Source organism: Nicotiana tabacum, chromosome 6, assembly GCF_000715075.1.
Source record: "Nicotiana tabacum cultivar K326 chromosome 6, ASM71507v2, whole genome shotgun sequence".
NCBI lineage: Eukaryota > Viridiplantae > Streptophyta > Magnoliopsida > Solanales > Solanaceae > Nicotiana > Nicotiana tabacum.
In genome coordinates this window covers 78,887,791-78,913,374 of record NC_134085.1, presented here as the reverse complement: position 1 = coordinate 78,913,374, position 25,584 = coordinate 78,887,791, and the positions used below count along the sequence as shown (strand labels likewise).

Sequence of the window (25,584 nt, the reverse complement as noted above, 5' to 3'; positions counted from 1 at the left end):
GTCGAGGGGGAGAGACATCAGTACAGAAAATTATTTGCTTGCTAGAAAGTTTGTTTGCTTGATCCCCCTAAACCAAAGTTACAAGACTAGACCTAACTAAGATAGAGAAACATAATGGAAATACATAAAATAAAACTACACTATATTTACAAGGAAAATGACTTAGTTTTCTACAAGGTAGAAACAAGTTCATTGTCAGCAACCTTGTCATTGGCATCACGGTCTGCGCACGCGCCGTTGTCTACGCGCGCGCCGTTGTTGGCATCTGCCTGCGGCTGGGCGCTGGCAAGGGATATCGGTGGGGCGACAGAGCCACATACGCGCTTGTCACTTGGCGCAGCCAAGACCACAGGGTCGTCCGTGGCTCTAAGCGTTGGGAGGCTTGCTAGGACGCTACGGGCGCGCCCAAGGGGTCATGGGGCATGGCTGGAAAGCCGCCCATGACATTCTCCTCCACCTGAGTTGGCGACGTCCTCGGCGCCTTACTTGCAAGATAATCTTCAATTAGGATCTTGTAGGCTTTGAGGTTTGTTCCCCTCTCCCAAGTATTCTCCTCTGCATCACAGCCCTGCCATTTCACCAAGAACTCTTGGTGATCTTTCCTTGAGGCGTGGAGCATGCCTTTTTCCGGTTGAATTAGGGCCTCGAATACTTGGTATTGTGAGTTGGCTCCGTGAAGGATCCTCTATGTCTTCCCAAAAAGGTTTCAGAAGAGTGATGTAGAGGGCGTGATGGATTTTCCACCAAGCTAGGGTATCCACCCGGTATGCAACTTTCCCAATACACCTTTTAATGGACAAGGGTCCAATGTATTTTTGTAGTAGGGAGGGTCATGGACCCCTTTAAACAAGTATCGCTTTGGAATTTTGACCATCACTTTATCACCTACTTGGTATTCAACAAAGCGACGATTTTGATCAGCATGCCTCTTCATCCGCTTTTGGGCTTTGACAAAAGCTCTGCACTATCTCCAAATTTTTCTTCCATTCTTTTGAGAAGCTAGCAGCTCGAGGAGATTTTGACATGTTTGGTGCATTCACGGTGTGTAGGAGTAGAGGTTGGTATCCGATAACAATTTCAAAAGCGCTTTTGTTTGTACTAGAGCTCTTTTGTGAATTGAAACACAGTTGAGCAACATCCAGAAGCTTCACCCAGTTCTTCTGTGATCCAGTTACAAAGTGACGGTGATATTCCTCCAGCATTCCATTGAATCGCTCCGCCTGGCTATCAAATTGCGGATGAAAACTTGAGTTGTGACTCAGTCTTGACCCAAGGCACTTAAAGAGTTGGGTCCAAAAGTTGCTAGTGAAGGGTGAGTCGCGATCACTAATGATGTCTTTAGGCAGGCCCAGTATTTGACGACATGAGAAAAAAAGAGACGAGTTGTATCCTCTGTTAAGATGTATTGTGGGGCTCTATAAAGGTAGCATACTTGGAAAACCGATCCACCACAACCAAGATAGTTGTGAGATCTCCGATCTTGGGTAATCCAATGATAAAATCCATAGAAACACTTTCTCAAGGCCTCTTTGGGTCAGATAGTGGTTCCAAGAGTCCCGCTTGTGTCAAGCGGTCTGACTTGTCCTTTTGGCATACTAGACAAGTCTTCATATACTTAGCGACGTCATCGGCCATTTGAGGCCAATAATATGCACTGCGAAGTAATGCCATGGCGCGTTCTTCACCGGGATGGCCGGCCCACAGAGTATCGTGACATTCTACGAGAAGAGTCCTTCGTAGATCTCCTCCTTTAGGAACATAAAGTCAGTTCCCTTTTACTTTCACGAGACCATCTTCTATGTAGAACTGGCGAGTCATGTGCTACCAGATCAACCAAATACTGTGCAGCAGGATCCTTGATGAGTAGATCACGTATCTGGTCTTTGATGATGGTGGCTACTTCGCTCCCCTTAGGGGGCGAGTAAGCACACAGGTGCTAGATCAGCTCTCCGACTAAGTGCATCAGTAAGATGATTGATCTTTCCACTTCGGTACTCCAGGTTGAAGTGGAATTCAGCTAGGAGTTCCTGCCACCTAGCCTGTCGACCATTCAGCTTTGGCTGGGTCATGAAATGGCTAACATCTGTATTGTCTGTCTTGACCACGAACGGGGTCCCCAATAGGTAGTTCCTCCAAAGGCGTAAGCAATGGACGACAACTAATAATTCTTTCTCATGGGCGGCATAGTGTCGCTCTGCATCCTTCAGCTTCTAGATTTCGTATGCTACATGATGCCCTTCTTGTAGCAAGACTCCGCCGAGGGCATAGCCGGATGCATCCGTTTGTACCTCTAATGGCTTGGCCAAATTAGGGAGGGCCAAGATGGGGCTACTAAACATAGCCGTTTTCAATGCATTGAAGGCCTCCGCTCGCCTAGGTCCCCAATCCCAGGGTGTGACCTTCTTGAGGAGTTCTGTCAATGGCACTGCAATGAGGGAGTAGTCCTTCACAAATCGCTGATAGAAGTTGCATAGGCCAATTAACGCCCTCAAGGCGTGGATATCCTTAGGCGGTAGCAAATCTATGATAGCTTGAATCTTCTATTGATCCATCTTGATCCGCCCTTCCTCGATGACATGCCGAGGAAGTCAATCTGCTTTTGAGCAAAGGAGCACTTGGATAGCTTCGCATATAGTTCGTGCTCCCTTTATCGGTCTAGGACCTTCTGCAAGTGCTCCGATTGTTCTTCTAGTGTTTGGCTATTTACCACAATGTCATCCAAGTAGACCACCATGAATTCATCAATGTACTCTCGGAAGACTTGGTTCATCAAGGTGCAAAATATGGCCGGGGTATTAGTTAAGTCAAACGGCATAACCAAGAAGTTGTACGATCCATATCTTGTCACATAGGTCGTCTTGTGTTCATCACCCTCTACAATCCAAACTTGCCAATAACCTGTCTTCAGGTCTATCTTGGTGAACACCGTCGCACCACCCAATCTATTGAACTAGTTTGCCATTAGTAGAATAGGGTACTTGTTCTTCACGGTGATTTTGTTTAGAGCCCGATAATCCACACAGAGTCGTAGGCTGCCATGATGTTTCTTTTGGAATAGCGCAGGGGACCCGTATGGGGACTTGGAGGGCACGATGATCCCTGTGTCTAGCATTTCCATCAACTATCTCCGAAGCTCAGTGAGTTCGGGTTATGACATTCTGTAAGGCGCCTGGGCGGGTCGCTTCGCACCCGGCACCAACTCAATCTCATGGTCCACAGTACGCCTAGGCGGGAAGCGCTTTGGCATATCCTGTGGCATGACGTCTTCAAACTCCAGTAGCAGCTCCTTCATGGGTGCAAGAATAGGACTTGAGGAGCGTTCTATATCTTCAATGCAGAGGGTTGCCAGGAAAGTAGGTTCATCTCTTTTGACCCCCTTTCTTCAACTGCAAGGCCGAGATGTTCTCAGCAGCCATCTTCATGGGCATGCATGGGATAATGCAGGGCTTGGCCCCATTTGCTCCCATCATCAGTAACATGTCAATATACTGTACGGGCATGGTTTTGGTTTGCCTCAGGAATTCCAACCCAACTATCAACTCGAAGTCATCTATGATCACCACGCGCAGGTTGAATTTTCCTTCGTAAGAGCCAAGCTTCACTGATAACTCTTTGGCTATTCTACCCACTAGCTGAGGAGGTGAGTTGATAGCCTTGACATGACCTCTGCCTTTTCCTACAACTAGACCAAGGTGCTCCGCCTGAGTCGAGGCTAAGTAGTTGTGGTTAGCACCCATGTCTATCATCTCCCCAATGGGCTTGCCATTTACCTTCATCTCGATGAACATTAAGGTCCTCTCTTGTTTACGAGGAGTCCTCTCATTCGCCTTCTTTTTCCCTTTCTTGGTGCTTTGACGGGGGTCCTTTTGGCGGATACCAGCAGTGGTTCCCGCTAAGGCCTCAGAAATAAAGCCAACAATTGCATTGAAGGCACCTACTGGTTCGATCTGGTCTGCATCGTCTGTGTCGTCATCGGTCTCATCATCAAAAGCTTGATGGGCATTCATCTGTGTATGTGGACATTCATTATTCCAATATGGTTTGCCGCAATGACGACATCCTGAAGGGGGTTTTCTCCCCCGATCAGTGTTGTTTGACGCAACACTATTACTGCCTGAGGAGGGAGCCTTAGATTTGGTGGCACTCCAATCTCCTTCACTTCTGCTAGGGCCACCATTTCTAGGCTGGCCCCCTTTGTATCCCGCTCTGGTAGGCGGTTGAGGCCTATCCTCCCAAGCTTTCACTTGGTCGTCCCCAAGGCACTCCGCTGCTTGGAGTGCCTTGGGTAGGGTATCTACATTGAGCTTGCCTGTCAAGTTGTCTATAGTTTCTCGCATGGCAGTCACCCTATCTGCCTCTTATGCCCTGTGGGCTAAATCCTCGGCGTGCTCCTGTTGGGGGCTCTCAAATTTGCCAAAAAATTTGGCTACCTCTGTGGCTATCGTTTGTCGGTCTCCTTCAGAGTCGCGACTAATATTTTCTATGTCAACTTCGGCCTGGAGCATTCTGCGGTCCAGGTCGTCCAACCTTTGCACTAGGCTGGTTCTTATTTCAGGCACTATATCCATGATGGGCGGTAATACGTCAATCATCTCTTCGAGGGCCGCAATGTGGTCCCCATGTTTCACCATGGTCATAAATGGTGGTAATGGCAATGTGTTCCCTCGTCCGATGTCAGGCCTAGGCTCTAATACCAAAGATTATGCGGCGCCTTCCTGAGATTCCATGGAAGGGCGACGTAAGGCTAAGCAACTGATGTTAGTGCATTTACTATCTGCCAACTGAGGTTCCCTCTGTACGCTAGAAGAGATTGTCAGTGTCGTACGGAAAAACCAATTTCAAGAGCAATTGAGAGAACAGAAATAAGAAATGAGAATGAAAGAAAGCTTGATTGCATTAATGAAAATTATTACAGAAAAGTAACACAGTGTCGAGGGGGAGAGACACTAGTATAGAAAATTGTTTGCTTGCTAGAAAGTTTGATTGATTGATCCCACCTAATAGTGCTTAAAAAAAACCAAAGTTACAAGACTAGACCTAACTAAGTTAGAGAAACGTAATGGAAGTACATAAAATAAAACTACTCTATAGTTACAATGAAAAGGACTTAGTTTTCCACAAGGTAGAAACAGGTCCGTTGTCAGCAACCTTATCTTTGGCATCACGGTCTGCGCGCGCGGTGTTGTTTATGCGCACGACACTTTTGGCATTAGCCTGCGGCTGGGCGCTAACGAGGGATATCGGTGGGGAGACAGAGGCATATGCGCGCTTGTCACTTGGCGCAGCCAAGACTACAGGGTCGCCCGTGGCCCTAGGCATTAGGAGGCTTGCTAGGACGCCACGGGGCACGCCCAAGGGGTCATGGGGCATGGCTGGAAAGCCGCCCATGACATCAATACTCATGCTTCCCAAAATTCTAGCCAAAGGCTATTTTCTTAAGATTTTTCTTACAGGGCTCAAAGTTTAAACGATAGTACTGAAAAGGTCCACCCAGCGTGATTTCATAATTTTTGCGTTCTATATCACTTGGCCCAAGTTTATAATCAAAATGGGCTCATATTTTCAGATCTTACCCGAATTGGTCCATTTTTTATATATAACTAAAATAGTTGTTCACCTATTAACAGAGCATTAACTATTACTCTTTTTTTCCTTTCTTTTCTCTTTGAATTTTAGAGTAGATTCTCTCAATTCCTCCGTGAATTAGTTCTTATTTTTATATACAAGCAACAATATGAATACTTATTTTTGCATTTCGATTCAGATTACAACAACAACAACAATAATAATAATAATAATAATAAATCAATGGGATTTCATAATTGGGTCTGAGGAGAGTAATGTGTACGCAGACCTTAAGAAGATAGAGAAGTTATTTCCGGACCCTCGACTCAAGAACAATAAAAAAGAAGAAATAAATAGATAATAGCAACAACAAGCGATAGGCAACAGAAGCAAATGGCAATGCGTGTAATAACAAAGATCTAGGAATACGAAAAATACAAGAATGGCGCCAATACTATAGGTGAGAGTGACTCGCAGTGTAATAACAAGGAACTAAGAATAGGAAAAAGCAAGACTAGTACTAATACTACTGGTAAGACAAGGAGAAACTCTTGACTACTTGTCAACTCACAACCTTAATTCTCGACCTCCACACCTTCCTGTTAAGGGTTAATGTAACGATCCACCATTCATTTTAGCATTTGAATGCAATTCAATGGTTTAAGGTCTCGAGTAGCTTCATATGGTGTATTACGACTTGCGTGCATCGTTGGTTTTGGTTTTCGAGTGATTCGGAGCTTATTCTAAAGAATGATTCTCAATTTAGAAGCTTTAAGTTGGAAGAGTTGACCAAGTTTGACTTTTGCATATTTGATCTCGGATCAGAGTTTCGATGGTTCCATTAGGTCCAAATGGTGATTTTGGAATTGGGCGTATGCTCGAATTTGCATTTGGAAGCTTCTAGAAGGTTTTGGCCATAATTGGCATAAGTTAGAAATTTGAAGGTTAAAAATTTTCCTAAGTTGACCATGGTTTGACTTTGGGACTATCGGGTTCGGAATTCAATTTTGAGACTTGAAATAGGTCCGTTATGCTATTTAGAACTTGTCTATAAAATTTGGTGTCATTTGGAGTTGATTTGATAGGATTTGGACGCTTGCTTGCATTTCTAGAGGTTCTTGAACTTTTTCTTCAAAATTCATGCTTTTTGATATCCGATTCATAGTTCTAGATGTTATTTATTTATTTTTATCACACGAGGGAGTTAGCTTAATGTTTATGTGCATGCATGAGTGTTTGATTTAGAGCCCTGAGGGCTCGGGGGAGTTTTGGATGTGTTCCAGAGAGTTTTTGGCAAGGTTTAGCTGATTCTGGTGCTCTGTTCTTGCATTTGCGATCTCCGTACTTTTGAGTTCCTTCTCGCTTTTGCAATGTCGAGATGGGAACAAGGGGGTTCGCATTTGCAAATAATTCCATCGCATTTGCGATAGCACCTGGGCAGGAGAAGTTCCGCATTTGTGAAATTCATGTCGCTTATGCGAAGATTCCATTACTCGCATTTGCGGGTCAGTATTTCCTTTTGCAATTTTGGTTCCGAATTTGTGAGGATTGCAATTGCAAACAACAGGTCGCAAATGTGACATCTGCAGCTTGTTTATAGTTGAGTATTTCGGGACTTAACTTTATTTTATCATATTTTGAACCTGATGATAGGCTATAATTGCGTATTTTAGTCGCTTATTACACTCTAATTTACTGCACTTTAATTAAATTTGAGCTTTAATCGCTAGTGTTTTGCACCAACTGTGTCTTTTATGCTTTGTAGGAGTGATTCCGAGCTATATAGATGTTATGGAATGAATTCAAGTGATTTAGAGCTTTGAAGTCTGAGTAAAAGCCCAAGGAATTAAGCCGGGATCGTGTTCGGGGGTCAAATTTGATAGTTAAAAACGAACGAAGATTCGAGTAGGCATATTACGCACTGTCTAGTAAAATGGACATAACTTTTTTCTCCGAACTCCATTTGGGCTATATAATATATAGTTGGAAAGCTAACTCAAAGGGATACAACTTTCATGTTTCACGTTTTTCCAAATTCCAAATGGAACATGGTAACAAACGCGGTCGAATCCGTGACCGTGGACCTGGAAGCGGACTGATGCAGTGCACTGTGAAAATACTGCGCCCGAACCATGCCCAAACCGCGACCGCGTGCGTCCATGCCTGAAAAATTGTCCTTTTTCACGTAGGAGAAGGTATAATTGTTAGGGCCTGACCCTACTTGGTATATATACATGGAAAAATGGTATTTTGAGGAGGTTGGACACACTTTTGACACAGATTCGACCTAAGGAGGCAGAGACACAATAGGAGCAAGGCGGGAATACCTTCCTCTTCCTATTTTTTTTCATTGTTCGTTATGACTTTTAGTATTGTAGTTTTACATATTATTATGAATAGCTAATTTGTTATCTAGAATTTTGATAGAACCTTTTGTAGGATAAATTCTTGTTATGTTTTTATATAATTGAGCCGTTGGATTTCTCTACTTGTTCAACTACGTGTTTATTGTTGTTGATTGAATGGTCATCGATTGACTGTGCCTATTTATTATGTGTTTCTTGAGAAAGGATACATATTTAGGTGGTTGTTGAACAACATCACTCCTAACGTATGTGAGAAATCAATACAACGGATTTTGTCACGACCCAAACCGATGGGCCGCAACGGGCACCCAATACCTTACTCAACCGAGTACCAACGTGACGTATCTTTCTTATTACAACATCATGTACACGTGATATACGGGCCTAATAGGCCAACATTATCATTTATAAACTCAAAACATTGGCCGACAAGGCCGTACAATCTTTCACGTACACGACATATGTCTACAAGCCTCTAAGTGTACATAAATGTCATAAAGGTCGGGACAGAGTCCCGCCATACCAAACAATACACATCTAAATCTTACTAACCAGACAAGCAACTCCGAAGCAAATGGAGCGCACCAACATCTTCCGCTGAGCTGATAGCCTACTTGGAGGGCTCTCGACCTGTCTATCGGGACCTGCGGGCATGAAACGCAGCGTCCCCAAGCAAAAAAGGACGTCAGTACGAATAATGTACTGAGTATGTAAGACATATAAATAAGTACATAACAGACATGGAGGAAACCTAGAGTAAATGACTCCACCTGTAAGTCTGAATAATTTTGTAAATTATGAAATAATTATAGTATCATGCATATGCGTATGAATGTCATGTCGTGCATAGGTACATGTTTCATAACATCATCAGCCTCTAAGGGCATCCCATCATATCATATCGGCCACTCTGGCCAAAATCATCAACGTATACCAGTTGATCAGGTGGTGGTGCATATATAATGCCATAACCTTTTCCCTTACACACACACACACACACATACACACACACACACACACACACACACACACACATATATATATATATATATATATATATATATATATATATATATATACCAGCTGATCAGGTGGTGGTGCGTATATAATGCCATAACCTTTCCCATATCCCATATACATACATATATACATATACCAGCTGATCAGGTGGTGGTGCGTATATAATGTCATAACCTTTCCCATATCCCATATACATACATATATATATATATATATATATATATATATATATATATATATATATGTATTTATATATATATATACATATATACGCATATATAACGCCATCTGGTCATGGGTCAATGTACATGAATGCAATGCATAAAAAGTACGTTAATAAAATCTTTCTCTTATACCCATGAACAGATGATAAAATATTATAACACACGGAAATTCAAGAACATAGATATCTCTAATACTTCTATGAATAGAGTCATTTATGGAGTTTGTGCATTTGCACGTTTCGTTCGTATCATGGATCATGCCAAAAGACGGCCCAGGTATGCGACCAGTATGTTATCCGGAAGAACTCCGTATAATATTCCGTTAAAAACCTTCGTGGATTGAACTTAGAACCCAAAAATCGGATTAAGCTTCTGCGCTTTGAAATTAAACGAAATTGCTTCTGATGAATCTTTTGTTTTGAAACAAAATGCTTCTGCTCTAACGTTTTTATTTATGAAAAAATTAGCTTCCAACCTTTCAAAGTAAGAATGGAATCCTTCTTGCTTTCTTTTTGAAACCAGTAACGTTACTTTGTGTTCAAGACTTGTATACGAATTGTTTTGGATAATCACTCACTTTGGTCATTTGATTCTAAGTACATCATAGATAGCCACCCAGGAGGCGTAATTGCTTAGTCGCCTCATGTGGAAAGCTAGTGTTGCCACTTATTAGTTAACTGGGTAATATCTTGTTACCCGATAATTAATCAATTACCCGCAAAATTGAGAATTATTCCCACTTACTTGAAATATTACTCACTTTTCACATACCTTATACACCATACTATTATAGTCATGTGGTACCTTGTATGGTACTAGTCCATAAATACCGAATATTTTAGCTCGAGCCATATTTTATCCCAACATGCCAAACTTGGACGAAAATTCATTTTCCTTGACTTGCTCCCCCTTTCACCTTTACTAATCATTTGTGAAATAGCATAATCTTATAATCTCCAATTAATCTTTTACTTGGACACTGATGTCAATTACCTTACGACAAATTCAACTTACAATACTTCAGGGTGCAACTTCATCATAACTTAATACTACGAAACATGACATCACCGTAATGTAATACTGTTGGGTTCAACACTGTCGTAACTTAATACTGCTCAGCATAACATCACCGTAATGTAATACTGTTAGGTGCAATATTGTCGTAACTTAATACTGCGAAGCGTAACATCATTGTAATGTAATACTGCAAGGCGTAACATCATCGTAATATATTACTGCAGAGCATAACATTGATGTAATACTGCGGGGCGAAACAGGTTTAAAAGTAGGTTTAGAAATAACAAAGCCTTGACGCGGTCAAAATGAGCGGTTAGATAAAACCAACTAGCATAGTTCGAAATAATATGTCCAGTAAATTATTATAGTTGCTCGAGAAAGAATTACGACACCTAAAGTGCTCACAATCAGTAGAGAATACATACGCAAAATTGTTGGGAACATAGCAGGAAGGATTCCAATTCTTGGGGAAATCACAACTCTAGACCTCCTTAGTTTTGTCTCAAATTTCATCATTATTAGTTGATAATTTTACTGCTTTATAGTAGTGTTAGTTAATTAGTTAGAAATAAATAGTATAATCTCTATAATTAGTAAATTATTTGGACTTGTGGTTCTTAGCAATATTGAACAACTGCAGCTAAGCCTTGGACCCGAATTTTTAATAGATGGGTTTTGGGGTTGAGTTTTATTATTTTTTTGAAAAATGTGTAAAGATCATAGCTTTATCTATTGTAATTGGTTTCCCTTATATTTTTTGATGATATTAAGTCACTTTTGGTTAAGTTTGAGCCATATGGAGGCGAATTTTAAGGGAAAACCTATTTTGATGGCTGATTTGGCCTAGTTGAGGTAAGTATCTTGTCTAACTTTGTGTGAGAAAAATTACCCCTTACAATTTGGGTTGTTTGGACTAATTGTACTATGTGAAGGACGTGTACACAAGATGACGAGTTTGTACATGGACTATATGTGGTATTTTGACCGGTTTAGACCTTTAGACTTCTTCCATACATTTACTGTTACATCTTTTATGTTAAATTTACTCTCACATGCTCTAATTGATGTTATTAGCATTTCTTATACTTGTTACTATTGTAGTTGGTCTTATATGCTTAGTTGAAGTTGTTACCTTCCTTATTGTCTTGTTACCCCTTTTATTATTAAGATACTCTTACTTGAAGTTGTTATTTCGTGGAATATCTTCTTGATTGAGTTATTGGTGTTGAAGTTGTGGAAGTCACTAGCACATTGAGGTTGAAGTTGATAATTGTTGAGATATCTTTCCTTGTTGAGCACTCCTCATTTATTTTGTTGTTATTGAGATTCGTGTACACATTGTGACTAAGCCGTGAGCTATATATTGTGATAACATCGATATTGTTGATGTTGGCAAGTGTTGTGGATTATGGTCACATGTGGTGCGAGTTGATTATTGTGTTGTGATATTGATATGCATACGGTGGTATAAGGATAGGGATGCAGTGATATAAGGTGAAAATTTAAACGTGTGTTACTAGTAAAGGAATTACTTGAAGCCACGCGATGAGACAAGGGGGTTAAAACGTGTGTAGTTATTTTCGGAAAAATATTTTTAAAAATAAATACACGGACCACGCGGCGATATAAGGAAATATTGTGATTATGACTTGTGAAATGTGATTTCGAGGCGGTACTTCGGTTGTAATTCTTATTGTAAATTTCACGTTGGAACGACTTGTTGATTTAAACAATTATTGTTCTCGTCCAATCATTAATTTGTATTTTGATTGTGTTTGGGTATTCGTTGTTATGTTGGTGTTGGAACGATTGTGGCTTCTCATGTGAGTTATGGATTCTGCGTAATTTGTTACATTGCATTAACATACCAACCTGTGCCTCCGTTAATACTTGGTAAACGATTGTCAATGTGAATTTAATTGCGTGGAGTCATTATCTCACATTATGTTGAGTTTTTAGTAACGTAACGGTTTAAATAAAAGAATTATTAATATACTTTATTCTATGTGTCTCTTAAGATAGAACTCGTTATCTCACTCGATGCTTTACATTTTAAATGGTTATCACACTTTTATTTTAGTTGGGTTCTCAAACTATACTCATTGCCCTATTTGATATTTACTTTACTTAAAATTATTATCACATCTTAACTGATGATTTGCTTTGTTTAAACATGATTTATTTACTCAAATTTTGTTGATTTCTAAACAAAACTCATCTAATACTCTATTTTTTTATAAATTGTACTTTATTTTGATTTCTACATAAACTCATTGTCTTATTTGACACATTACCTTATTCAAGATTGTTATTATGCTTTATGGTGTTTAAATATATTTCTCAATTATTTTAATTGATATTTGGCACGGTTGCAATATACATGGTAGCATGTGGGCTTGTCGTGCGAAGGTGATTATTATTGTGGGCATGAGGTGCCATTCCTGTAAGATTTGGAAATTGTGGCCTATGATTTGTGATTATGAGGTGTGGTGCCTCGAGGTAATTCTTGTTGTAAGTCCATGCCTTGGGAACGATTTGATTATTTGGCTTGTCATTTGTTTTTCCTTATTTGAGTTCATTCATATGTAATGATCCGACCAATCGTTTTGAGAATTTGCACTTTGATCGATTGTTTAAGGGCATGAGTAGCTCTGTATGATGTATTATGACTTATGTGAATCGTCAGTTTTGATTTTCAGGTTATTTGGAATTGATTTGGAGGAATGATTCTCAGCTAGAAGCTTAAAATTTGAAATGTTTGACCAAGTTTTGACTTTGTAGTATTTGACCTCGGATTGGATTTTTGATGGGTCCGTTGGCTCCGTTGGGTGATTTTGTACTTAGGAGCGCGTCTGGATCGTGATTTGGAGGTCCATATCAGGATTTGGCTTGAAATGGCGAAAGCTGAAATTTTGAAAAGTTTGACCGGGAGTGGAATTTTTGATATCGGGGTCGGATTTCAATTACGGAAGTTGGAGCAGGTCCGTAAAGTCAAATGTGATTGTGTGCAAAATTTGAGGACATTCGGACGTGATTTGATAGGTTTCGGCATCGGTTGTGGAAGTTTGAGGTTTCAAGTTTATTGATTTCGAACTGAGGTGTGGTTCATCGTTTCGATGTTGTTATGTGTGATTTGAGGCCTTGAGTATGTCTGTGTTATGTTATGGGACTTGTTGGTATGTTTGGACGTGATCCCGAGGGGCTCGGGCGTATTTCAGATTGATTTCGGGCTATTTTTCCTTCATTTTGCACTGTTATGTTCTGCTGGTATCTAGTGTTGCGTTTCCTCATCGTGTTCACGTGATATGTCGCGAACGCATAGTGTATTCTTATGGCAACAACAAGTTGTTCTTTGTGATCGCGAAGTATGTCTCGCGTTCGCATAGTGTTGGGACACGAATTTTTCGCGTTCGCGTATGGGTTGTTGCGTTCGCGTAGAGACGAGCTAGGATCTGGGCTGGAGGACCTTTCTTCATCTCGTTCACGAGTCTTGGGTCGCGTTTGCGTAGTTTTGTCCGTGGTGTGTATCGCATTCGCGAGGCTTGATCCGCGAACGCGTAGAGCATTTTGGTGGATGATATTTTTGTTCATCGCGAACGCGATGGTGTTCCCACGTTCGCGAAAGAGGATGTCTGGGCAGAAGTATAAAATACTCTATTTCGAGGGTTTGGCCATTTTAACATTTTTGGAGCTATAGAGCTCGGATTGAGGCATTCTTGAAGCAATTTTTACCATATGAATTTGGGTAAGTATTCTCTACTCGGTTATGGTCATATGAGTTTGATACTATAGCACGTGAGTTGTCCGTGCAGCACGTGAGTTGTCTGTGCGGATCCATATATTGATGTTATAGCACGTGAGTGTTCCGTGTAGTACGTGAGTTGTCTGTGTGGATTATAAAGCTTAGGCTGTAGGAGCCCCTCCGAAGTCTGCTCACCCCTAGTGAGCGTAGTCGACTATGTATGTGTTTATGGATCGGGTTGCACGTCACAACGAGTATTGTACAGTGCTGAGTGATTGAGTGTACTGAGTATTGAGCACGGTAAGAGATAATGCGAGACAGTGAGGTTGAGTACTTAGAGAGTGTGAGTACATGAGTTCATCACTGAGAGGCATTTCATTTGATATACGTACTTGAGACATATGCATAGAGATGCATTTCCTTTGCTGCCCGGTTTTGGTGACATTCATGGTTTTACTTTCCTCATGCCTTCTGAAAATGAAACATTTACCTATAAAAAGTTTTTGGGAAAAATTACACTTTTCAAACTTAGTCATATGTTTGATGATTTTGGTAAAGGATTTGAGTTTTCACTGATATACTTGAAAAGCGGAACTGTTTTTTGGAAAATTGTGAAAAAGCTGAACATTTTATCTCTGAGCTACTTCTTTATTTACTTGCTTTACATTGTTATGAACTGTTATTGGTTATTGGTATTGGACCCGACCTATGTTCCAGCTCGTCACTACTTTCAACATAAGGTTAGGTTTGTTACTTATTAAGTACATGGGGTAGGTTGTACTCATACTACACTTTTTGCACAGTGAGTGCAGATTTTGGATGCCGATATTGCTGTGCATGGTGGGAGCTGGATTTGAAGGAGTACCTGCGTCCTTATTGTAGCTGTCTCTTGTTCATGGTAGCCTTGGTTTTATAAAACTCTATTTATGTACTTTTCAAACATAAGATGTATTTTCTTCGTATCAGTTTTGTAAACTCTATTCTTAGAAGCTCATGATTTGTACTACCAGCCCTTGGGAAATGTATAAGAATCAGATAATTCCTTTGTTTAATTTTTTTTATTATGTTAATTGGAAATGGATAATTATTAATTGGCTTACCTAGCGGGTTGGGTTGGGTGCCATCACGACTATTGGATTTCGGGTCATGATAGATCGGTATCAGAGCTCTAGGTTCATAGGTTCTACATATCATGAGCAAGTGTCTAGTAGAGTCTTGCAGATTGGTATGATGACGTCCACACTTATCTTCGAGAGACTATAGGGAATTTAGGATATACTTCTCATCTTTCTTTCCTTATCGTGTGAAAGAATTAGCCCAATGCAATTAAACATTTTCTTCAATTTCTTTTCTTATTCCCTTTTCCTTTTCCTTTTTTTTTTAAATTAAGAAAAACTTAATTTAATCCCTAAATTAATCTAATTTGTAAAATTAAACTAATTATAATATTTATAACAATTACTCGATCCTAAAAAGAAAAATCACTAATCTATGATTAAAAGCTAAAATGTAAAAAAAATGAGATATTTTCGTGATTTTTATTTTTTAATAAAACAAATAATTAACTAATTAATCCTAACAATGTAAAAACAAAATCTAGATGAAATGCATGTTATTTTTGATATTTTTAATAAAAATTAAACGTGCACAAAAATGCAAACAATTAATAAAATACTACAAAATGGCAAATAATTGGAAAAAATCTTCTTTTTTTTGAATTTTATAGGAGTATTTCAAATAGGGCAAAATCACGTGCTCACAGCTGCCCTTCTTTGCTCGGAAACATGAAGAGTTTTCGGGCAAAGATAAAGTGAGCAATTACGAGCAATTTTTGCCCGTTTGAAACTCCATTTGGAAGCATTTTGAAAAGGTTTTGACCGAACCTTGCTTCAGAGGTTGCCTACATATCCTTGGCTATAAAGGAATCAGGTCGGTGTAGTTCTGGAAGTTTTGGTAGCTGGGACTACTGGAAAATTATGATTTCACTGTTGTTGTTGCTGTTTCTGCTTGATGAGCTCCTTATTACACAAAAATAAAAAATAAAAAGCTAAACTAGCTAAGCCTATTAACTACGAGTTACAAGATTCCTATTTATAAACCTTCTAAAGCTTGATCTTGAGTCTTTGATGGTTCTTCCTGCAGACTCTGACCTTGAATCTTGATGCTCGCTAGCTGCAACTACTGGTTCATTCTTCTTTAGCTTTTCGGATCAAGGCGGGACATGCGAAGATTGTGACTTCAATCATATCTTGAGCAGTCCGCATCTTTTCTTCGCTTCTATACTTAGAGCTCACTTCTTTTCTTGTTTCTCCTTTTATTTTATTTGGGTTGAGACTTCTTGTTTTGGTCATCTCAAACCTTGTGCCTCACGATGAAAACCTGTTCAGGCACCAAAGCAAACAAACGAACGAAATTTTCTGCCCCAGTTTTCACTAGGAAAATTTTGTGAGTTATTGTAACAAAATCTAAACTATCTCTTTATTGAAAGCAATAAGATCAGGATTGTGTATCATTGGAAAAAAGAGATTAAGGAGTGGAGACCCTATATCTAAAATGCAATCAAATGGGGATCGGAGGCCCCAAGTTGGGAAGATTACTAGGTTATGCTGGAAAAATAATCGAGTTATGCCGGAAAGGTCCACGGGTTATGCCGGGAAAGTCATCGGGTTATGCCGGAAAAGAAAAAGGTCATCGGATTATGCCGGGAAGGTCCACGGATTATGGCGGGAAAGATCATCGGGTTATATCGGAAAAGAAAAAGGTCCTCGGGTTATGTGGGGAGGTCCACAAGTTATGCCGGGGAAGGTCATCGGGTTATGCCGAAAAAGAAAAAGGTCCTCGAGTTATGCCGGGAAGGTCCACGGGTTATGCCGGGAAAGATCATCGGGTTATGCCGAAAAAGAAAAAGGTCATCGGGGTATGCTGGGGAGGTCCACGGGTTATGCCCGGAAAGGTCATCGGGTTATGCCGGAAAAGAAAAAGGTCTTCGGGTTATGCTGGGGAGGTTCACGGATTATGGCGGGGAAGGTCATCGGGTTATGCCGGGGAGGTTCACGAGTTATGCCGGGAAAGATCATTGGGTTACGCCGGAAAAGAAAAAGGTCCTCGGGTTATGCCGGGGAGATCCACGGGTTATGCCGGGGGTCAAGTAGGGAGTGGAACCCTATAATGGAAAAGACTACCAAATTATTATGGGAGTGACTAGTGTCACACCTCCTTTTTACTTACCGTGGAAAAGGTATAAGGGAGTTCTTTTCCAACTTAAAGTGATAATCGAAACGGGATTATTTATCTAAGAATCAGAGTCGCTACTTGGGATAATTTATGGTGTCCCAAGTCACTGGTTCAAATCCCAAATCGAGGAAAAATTTGACTCTGTATTATAGTCCGCGAACCAGAAATCCGGGTAAGGAATTCTGTTAACCCAGGAGAAGGTGTTAGGCATTTCCGAGTTCCGTGGTTCTAGAACGGTCACTCAACTGTTATATTTGGCCTATTTTTCTGATTTTAAAACACTTTTAAAACTATATAAATTTTAACTTTAAAACCACTTTTAATTATTTTAAGAATGATTTCAACGTCATCTAAAACACGTCTTTGGACCACACCACATGAAATACACCCGAAATCCGAGACATTTTATTTAATATTGTTAAGATTTAGATTTGGGCCACATGAAATGCACACCCAAGTTTAGGAAGGTAATTTTTTAAAATAGCGCGCCTAAAGCAATTACGCATTTTCAAGTTTGCGAGGGTCATGGAAAATTCGACTAAAATGGCACGTCTCAATTTCTAAGGATTAAAATTAATTAAATGAAGGCCATGCATTTTGAGATTTCATTTGGCACGGCACACCTCAATTTTATTAAAGGAAAAAACCTCCAACTAAGTGAACTATGGATATGCATATTCAAAACTAATTTGAAATTAAATATCACAACCACACCACGGAAATCGTACCCGTGATTTAATTATGTGCCTAAAGCTTGCTTACCATATTCATAAGTTGTTTGTTCTTTCCTATACTTGAGACCAATTGTATGTGTTTAAAAGTTGCAAAATGGTTTACGTGTAAAGTTGGGAGGAACTTTGGTTAATATGAATAACATTGGTTTTACGAAATAACCATCACCCAGTGCAAACTCAACTTTGTATATCCTCTTTTAAAGTGCCGAAATCAGTACTCATAAAATCAGTTCATACTATATACACATCTGGCATTTGCCTATTTATCTATATCACAATTTTAATCACATACAATGCACCGAGATTTTTACACAATTAAGCAGTCATCACTTCAATCCAGACGAGCTCATTGCACGAACCAAGACTGCCTTCCAAATAATTTCTACACATTAACTCCTAACGATTCTGTTAATTCGCTTGTGACGATTGGGTTTTAAACGAACAAATCAAGCCAATTATTATCCAAACTTGTGAAAACTATTTACAACTACCAAATTATTATCATTCTGACCTTGTAATAATGTTGATATCACTTTGTTATAAGAAATGGGCTAATTACACTCCTAAACTAAAATTGGTAATTTATTGTTAAGAAAGAAGACTAGTCTATAAATTGATTTGATAGGCAAATTCATACTACATCTACTATGAATACACAACTGAACCTCTCATGACAGCCAAATCTGCAATTAATGAAGTACCCCAATACTTTAAACATAATGGACTATATCAATTTTACCTCTAACTTATGGTTATCACAATAGCTGTTCTCATACAAAATTACATACAAACAAGAGCAATTATTTGAACCAGAATTAAAGCTAAAACTCAGATGTTTGAAGAAGTATATTGTTGCAGTTCCTTGACAATTTCATACTACCATACATTTAGCTAACATGGCTTAAACACAAAACTTAGCTAATGGTCAATATTTTTACCAAGTTCCCTATCTCAGCAATTCAAAACCAGCTATAACTACTAGAATTTCAGAAGCAAGTAAAATTACTGTAGGGTTATGCTAACTCCAACAAATGCAAGTCGACTAATAGCTCCCATGTTGAGCATACATCACATTAATTAACTCTAAAAATAACTGAAATTAAACTACTTGATTTGAATAGGCAGAAACCAACATTTGAAACTCCATATTTCATTTCATTTCAATATCAGACTTCAGGTGATGTGAATCTAGGAACATATACCTGGAGAGTGAAATGAAAGAAAACAAAAGGAAGTTAGCAACCCAGCAGCAAACAACAGAATTCAGCAACCAAAATCAGCCAAGGAACTAAATCCAAACCCAGGAATGGAGTTAAACAACCCAGAAAATAATTTGAATGAATAACAACCAAGCAAACTTCCATCCAATGCTTAAAAGAGAACCAAATTCAATCTATATTAACACTAAATGAATCAGAACTTGCTTTGGTAATTCAGAACTTCAAGATCACTGAAAAGTTTGATAAAACAGTAGAATTTCAGCTGTTTTGGTATTTTCTGGATTTTATTTCTAAAAAAAACTCTTTATCTCTTTTCTCTAGATGCCTTCTTAAACTCCTATATTCTCTCTGGTTTTTTTCTTTGGACTCTATATTCTGTCCGTTTTTCTCCCCTTCCTTCTTTCAATTCTGATCTCTATATAGGCAGTAAAAAATGCCCCTTGTTTTCACAAATGCCCTTTCAACAATTTTTAATTAACTCCACTTAACTTAGTTCTTTAAATTAGTTAGTAGTGCATTCTTAAACCCTACCACTTATTAAAAGCTTCCTAATTCAATTATTGACAGGTTTCCTTAGGCTAGACTACCCAAATTACCCTCAAAGCTTCTGTTATTTATCACTCCTAAACTCTGAATTCATATAAACAGGAAACAAACGAGCTAATATAAATGCATTTCAAAATTAAGAAAACATCTAACAACTGAATCATATCAATTCATTGAATTAATCTGCTATAAAACTCTAAATGGAACTAACGACTTCCAAAACATATTTGAATAAGCCTCGACCAATTCAATTAAACCTAGACCTTTCTTATATGATTATAAATTCAGAAAATACTATTGAAATAAGATTAATGCAGATGAAGGAAACAGACTTGTGAATGGAAATAATTTAGAAGAATGCTGAAGAAAGAAAACAAGAATAAAAGGTGAAACAGAAAAACGAAAGGGAACTCACCAGATAGGCTTGAATTCACCCTTGAATTTGTGGGAGTAATTCATATAAGGCAAAAATCATGTGCTCACAGCTGCCCCTCTTTGCTCGGAAACACGAAGAGTTTTCGTGCAAAGATCAAGTGAGCGGATACGAGCGATTTTTGCCCATTTGAATACTCCGTGGGAAGTATCTTTGAAAGAATCTGACCGAACCTCTGCTTCAAAGGTTTCCTACATATCCTTGGCTATAAAGGAATTAGGTCAGTGTAGTTCGGGAAGTTTCGGTAGCTGGGACTACCATGAAGCTGTGATTTCACTATTGTTGCTGCTGCTACTTCTTACAGACCTCCTTATTACACCGTGACAAAATAAAAGAAGCTAGACTAAGCTATGAACTATACATTACAAAGATTTATTTTCAAACTTGATCTTGTGATTGTTGTTACCTTGTTGACTTGTATTTTCCTACAGAAGTTCCTTTGTTGCTGACTTGAATCGTAATTTTGTGATGCTTTCCCTTTCCTTCAATTACTTTCCCTTGTTTTCCAGCTGGATACCTGATTGTTGAACTTTAACCGTCTTCCTTTGACTGTTATTGCCTTTCCTTGAATTGCTTCCTTTTGTTCTTCTTCCTTTCATTTTTTAGGTGGTTTCTATATTGCCAATACTTGAATTGTGTTCCCTTCCTATGAAACTCGAATTGCTTTCCCCTTTCAACTTGAACTGTCTTCTTTTGACCATTGTTGCCTTCCCTCTGTTCTCCAGGCGGGCTCCTGATTACTGAAACTTAAATCGTACTCCTTGCCTTCGTTCTTCAGGCGGGCTGCTGATTATTGAAGTTTGATTTGTACTTCTTCCCTTCGTTCTCCAGGCGGGCTCCTAATTTCAACAAAATTTGAATTTGTACTTGTCACACCACCTTTTTCCGTCCCCGCGAAGGGCGTAGGAGTTTTTTTTCCAATTAAAGGACAATCGAAATAAGATTTGTTTATTTATTTCAGAGTCGCCACTTGGGAGATTTAGGGTGTCCCAAGTCACCAATTTTAATCCCGAATCGAGGAAAAGAATGACTCCATATTACAGTCTGCGTACCAGAAATCCGGATAAGGAATTCTGTTAACCCGGGAGAAGGTGTTAGGCATTCCCGAATTCCGTGGTTCTAGCACGGTCGCTCAACTGTCATATTCGGCTTGATTATCTGATTTTTATACAAATATGAACTTATGTGCAAGTTTTAACTCTTTACCGCTTTTATTATTATTATATATATTTTTTAAAATGTGAACATCGTTTAAAACATGTCTTTGGATTACGTCACATGAAATGCACCCGCAATCCGGAACACATTTTTATTCAATGTTTTAGGATTTAGATTTGGGTCGCATGAAATGCGCATCCGAGTTTAAGAAGGTAAAATTAATTAAATCGCGCCTAAAGAGTCTAGCGTGTTATTATCTTTGGGGAAGGAAGTGAAATTCACTAAACAGTCTATCCCAAATTCTAAGTATATTTTTTTTAAATAATTAAATAAATAAATGAGATTGGAGAATCCTGCAAATTTTTGTATTGTTTACATCTATTTATTTTTAGCGAAATCCTTCCTTATTTTAAGAAAATCCTTTAATGACTACATTTTTATTATTACTAAGTTTGTCTATAAATATAAAATCAATCTCTACATTCTTAAAAATAACATATTAAATAGAAGAGAAAAACAAATATTAACGGAAAGTAATAAAAATTATATTGTTAGATGACTTGAGCTATTGAAATTAATTATTTACAAATACTGAAAATTAGAGATAATCTTGATTACTAAACCGTATTTCTAAAAATTAAATAATTTAACCTTAACTAACCTTGTTTTAATTCAAATCCTGTCCTAATATTTGATTCGCAAAATTAATTCATGTTTTAACTGAATTTAGCTACATGATTCCGATTAACTTAACGTTGGCGATACTAAAACCCTTATGAATAAGGAACTTAATCAATTTTGCCAAACTGATTTAATAAAGCCATTTTTACGTTATTTTCTTCTATTTTAATTATTTGACAGTTTAATCGGTAATGAACATGCTTAAATATATACTACCTAATAATCAGGGTAAAGCAAAGCATTATTTAATACATCGCTACAATATGCCTAATTATGCAAAACAACGGCGATTTACAGAATAATAATATATGAAATAACATAAATGTAATTAATAAAAAAAACTAAATTAAAAATTTAAACTTCCATTCTTCATTTTCAGCTTACAAAAGGCCAAAATTACAGTTGTGTACCTGGTATTGTCAATATAAGAAGAAGAAAGTCAGCCACGTAGTACGTAACACAGCAACAACAATAATAACCAGCAATCCAGTCAACGGAAATCCCAGTGACAGATTTGAAAATCAAAATAAAATCCAGAAACACCAACAACAAACAACGGACAGAAACCAAGGGAATTTCCAGATTTTGAAAGGCTAATTAATATTTAACCCTTCTTTTCTAAACCCGTATATCAGGATATTTATCAGGTGTGTACTACCCTCTCTTCTAATTTCCAGCTCTTTTTATTTGTATTTTTTTCTTTTCTTTTTCTTTCTTGAAAGTTTTAATATTTTTTCGGATTTTTCTTTCTCTCTTAAATATTCAGCTTTTTTCTCTCTATATATATGTCTTCCTCTTTTTCTAAAATCTGATCAAGCCTCATATATATATCACATCCCCAAACCCTTTAATTAATTAATAAAACAACCATTTTCTCCTACCAAACCCATTATCTTCCCACTCATCCCCATTTTAATCCCACTAAATTAAACAAATATATCAACCAACCCATTACATCTTGTCCCCCATGCCTACCATAAACAATTACCATATTCCCCTCCACTATATTTTGTCTTGTCCCCCATTTATATTAAACAACTATATCACTCACACCCCATTACATTTTGTCCCCCATGCTTAACATAAAGAATTATTCAAAAATGTTCAATTCCTAAACTACCCCTCTGACCTTATTGCAATTACCATTTTACCCCTGAACGTACTGCAATTTACCAAATTACCCTTATCAGCTATAACCAATCAATTAATCAAACTCAACCAAAATATAGCCAATATGATCAATTTCTACACAAATTCAAACAACAAATCACATGAACATGATTTCTGAACCAATTCAACAACAATATCACATGAACGCAAATCGAACAACAAAGAACAACTAAAATTTTGATTGAACAATATTTTTAGCAACAAACAAACCTACTTTCAGATTCAACAACAACAACAAACAAGTATATTCTGATTTCTAAATTCAATAATCATTTGAACTTAAAATCAACTCTAACAACATTACAACCAACAATTCTTATATTAAACTTAAACAAGATTATGAGACAAACTCAAGAAATAATCATAAATGATGAACAATAAACAAGAAAAATCAAACTTATACTAATTTCGGATTCAAGAACAATCAAACAAAGTATGAACATAAATGAAAAGATTCAACAACAATAACAAGCAAGTTTTATTCAAATTCGAATTAAACTTGTATTAAGCTTAAACAAAACAAATAAATTTATTCAAATCACTAAACTTCAAATAATCAATTGATCTTTTAAAATTAAATCCAACAAAATTATAACAAAGATACATGATTCCAAAAAATTAAAACATAACTTCACATTAAATCACTGAATTAAAAACGAACTTCAAACAAAGATGAACATGAATTAAATCTATTTTTAAACAATAAAACATGACGGATTCACATGATTAAACCAACATACTCCCCGACTACAACTAAATTCTTTTTAGACAAATAACAAGATCGAACAAGAACCAATTATGAGCTTAAACTTGAATCTAACAATATTCACAATTTCTGAAAAATACATAAAATACATGAAACAAATTGAAGAAATAATTAATTAAATTTCAATTTGAATCTAACAAATATTAAACTAACAATTTCACATGAACAACTGAAAAATTAACAAAACAATGAACATGAACAAAACAAAAATCAAACATCTACCGATTTTAGATTCGAGAAATATCAAAATGAAATACGGACAAAAATAAAACTCAAAATCTACTAACCGGATCGAAACGACGAACAACAACTAACCAACGACGACCTCGGACTATGTAGGGACTGTTTTGACGACCCCAACCAAAACTCGAACAGAAAACTCGACGTACCGGACCTCGACTCAACGAAAGACCCTCGAACTTTGACGAAACGAAGAAGATGAAGCAACATCAGAAGCAGAAACGTGAAGCAGAAGCAGCTGGCCATGGCGAAGCAGTGGCAGCGGTTACGAGCAGCAGTAGCAACGCTACTCAACTGGTGGCAGCGATGGAGACGACGATGCTCGTTTGGACGAAGACATGGTCGACGTCGGCAGCCATGAAAGCTTGAGCTTGAGCTTGTTCATGGCTGCTCGGAGACGAAGAAACATCGAAGGTGGTCGACGACGCGACGGACTGTGTGCGACTAGCTGGACGGAGCAGCAACATCGCGATGACAGTAGGGTCGTTTGGTCGTTTGGATGAAGAACGAAGAAGAAGCAACATCCATGAAAGGATGCTGCGTGTGTGCGTTTTTTACTGTGTATGTGTGTGTGCGTGTTGACGTGTGTGTGTGTGAGTGTGACGGGGTGAGGGGGAAGGGATGGAGGGGTGGTCGTTGGGCAAGGGGGGAAGGGCAGCCATGGTTGTGAAAGCTTAAAGAAGGAGAGCAAGAGAGGGGGCGGGTGGTTTTTTTTCAACAGTGAATATTTTAGGGTTTTGTTAAATGAAAGATAGGGAAATAGGGGTGTTGGTCTTTGGGGTTATGGACTGGGTCGACCCGGTTTGAAATGGACCGGGTCGTTTGGGAAGATTGGATAATTTTTTGGGCCTTTGGCTTACAATTGAAGAAGTGGCCCAATCCGATTTTTCTTTGTATTTTTGCTCTCTTTTCTTCTTTTATTTTTCTAAAACTAAATTATAAAAATACTTAAATTATTATTAAGAACTAAATTAAGTTATAAAAGCGCAAATTAACTCCCAATAACAATTAACGCACAATTAAGTAATAATTAAGCATAAAATTGTATATTTGGACATTAAATGCTAAAAATACAGAAGATGCCTATTTTTTGTAATTTTCAATTTTGGTAAAACAAACTTAATTACTAACAATTGTATAATTAAATCCTACATGCAAAAATGCGATATATTTTTGTATTTTTATTAATTTAACAAATAAACATGCACAGACAAATACAAATAATTATTCAAAAATATCACAAAATTGCACACCAAGGAAAATCATTTTATTTTTGAATTTTTTGGGAGTAATTCTCATATAGGGCAAAAATCACGTGCTTACAGCTGCCCCTCTTTGCCCGAAGACACGAAGGGTTTTCGTGCAAAGATAAAGCAAGCGATTTTTGCCCATCCGAGTACTCCGTGTGAAGCATTTTTTGAAAAAGATTTAACCTAACCTTTGCTTCAGAGGTTTCCTACATATCCTG

The 25,584-nt window shown here is 38.1% G+C and overlaps 1 protein-coding gene across 3 annotated transcripts in view; it reads right to left on the bottom strand.

The window, feature by feature from the left end:
* The window catches only part of LOC107828618 (uncharacterized), a 227,982-nt gene extending 219,358 nt beyond the window's left edge, over positions 1-8,624 (bottom strand). For 2 of the 3 annotated variants that reach the window (XR_012710427.1, XR_012710433.1), the window contains exon 1: positions 8,484-8,624. The gene's annotated coding sequence lies outside the window, so the exon portion shown is untranslated. The remainder of the gene's footprint in view (positions 1-8,483) is intronic. The other variant, XR_012710430.1, reaches the window with a different exon arrangement.
* Positions 8,625-25,584: the final 16,960 nt, after the last annotated feature.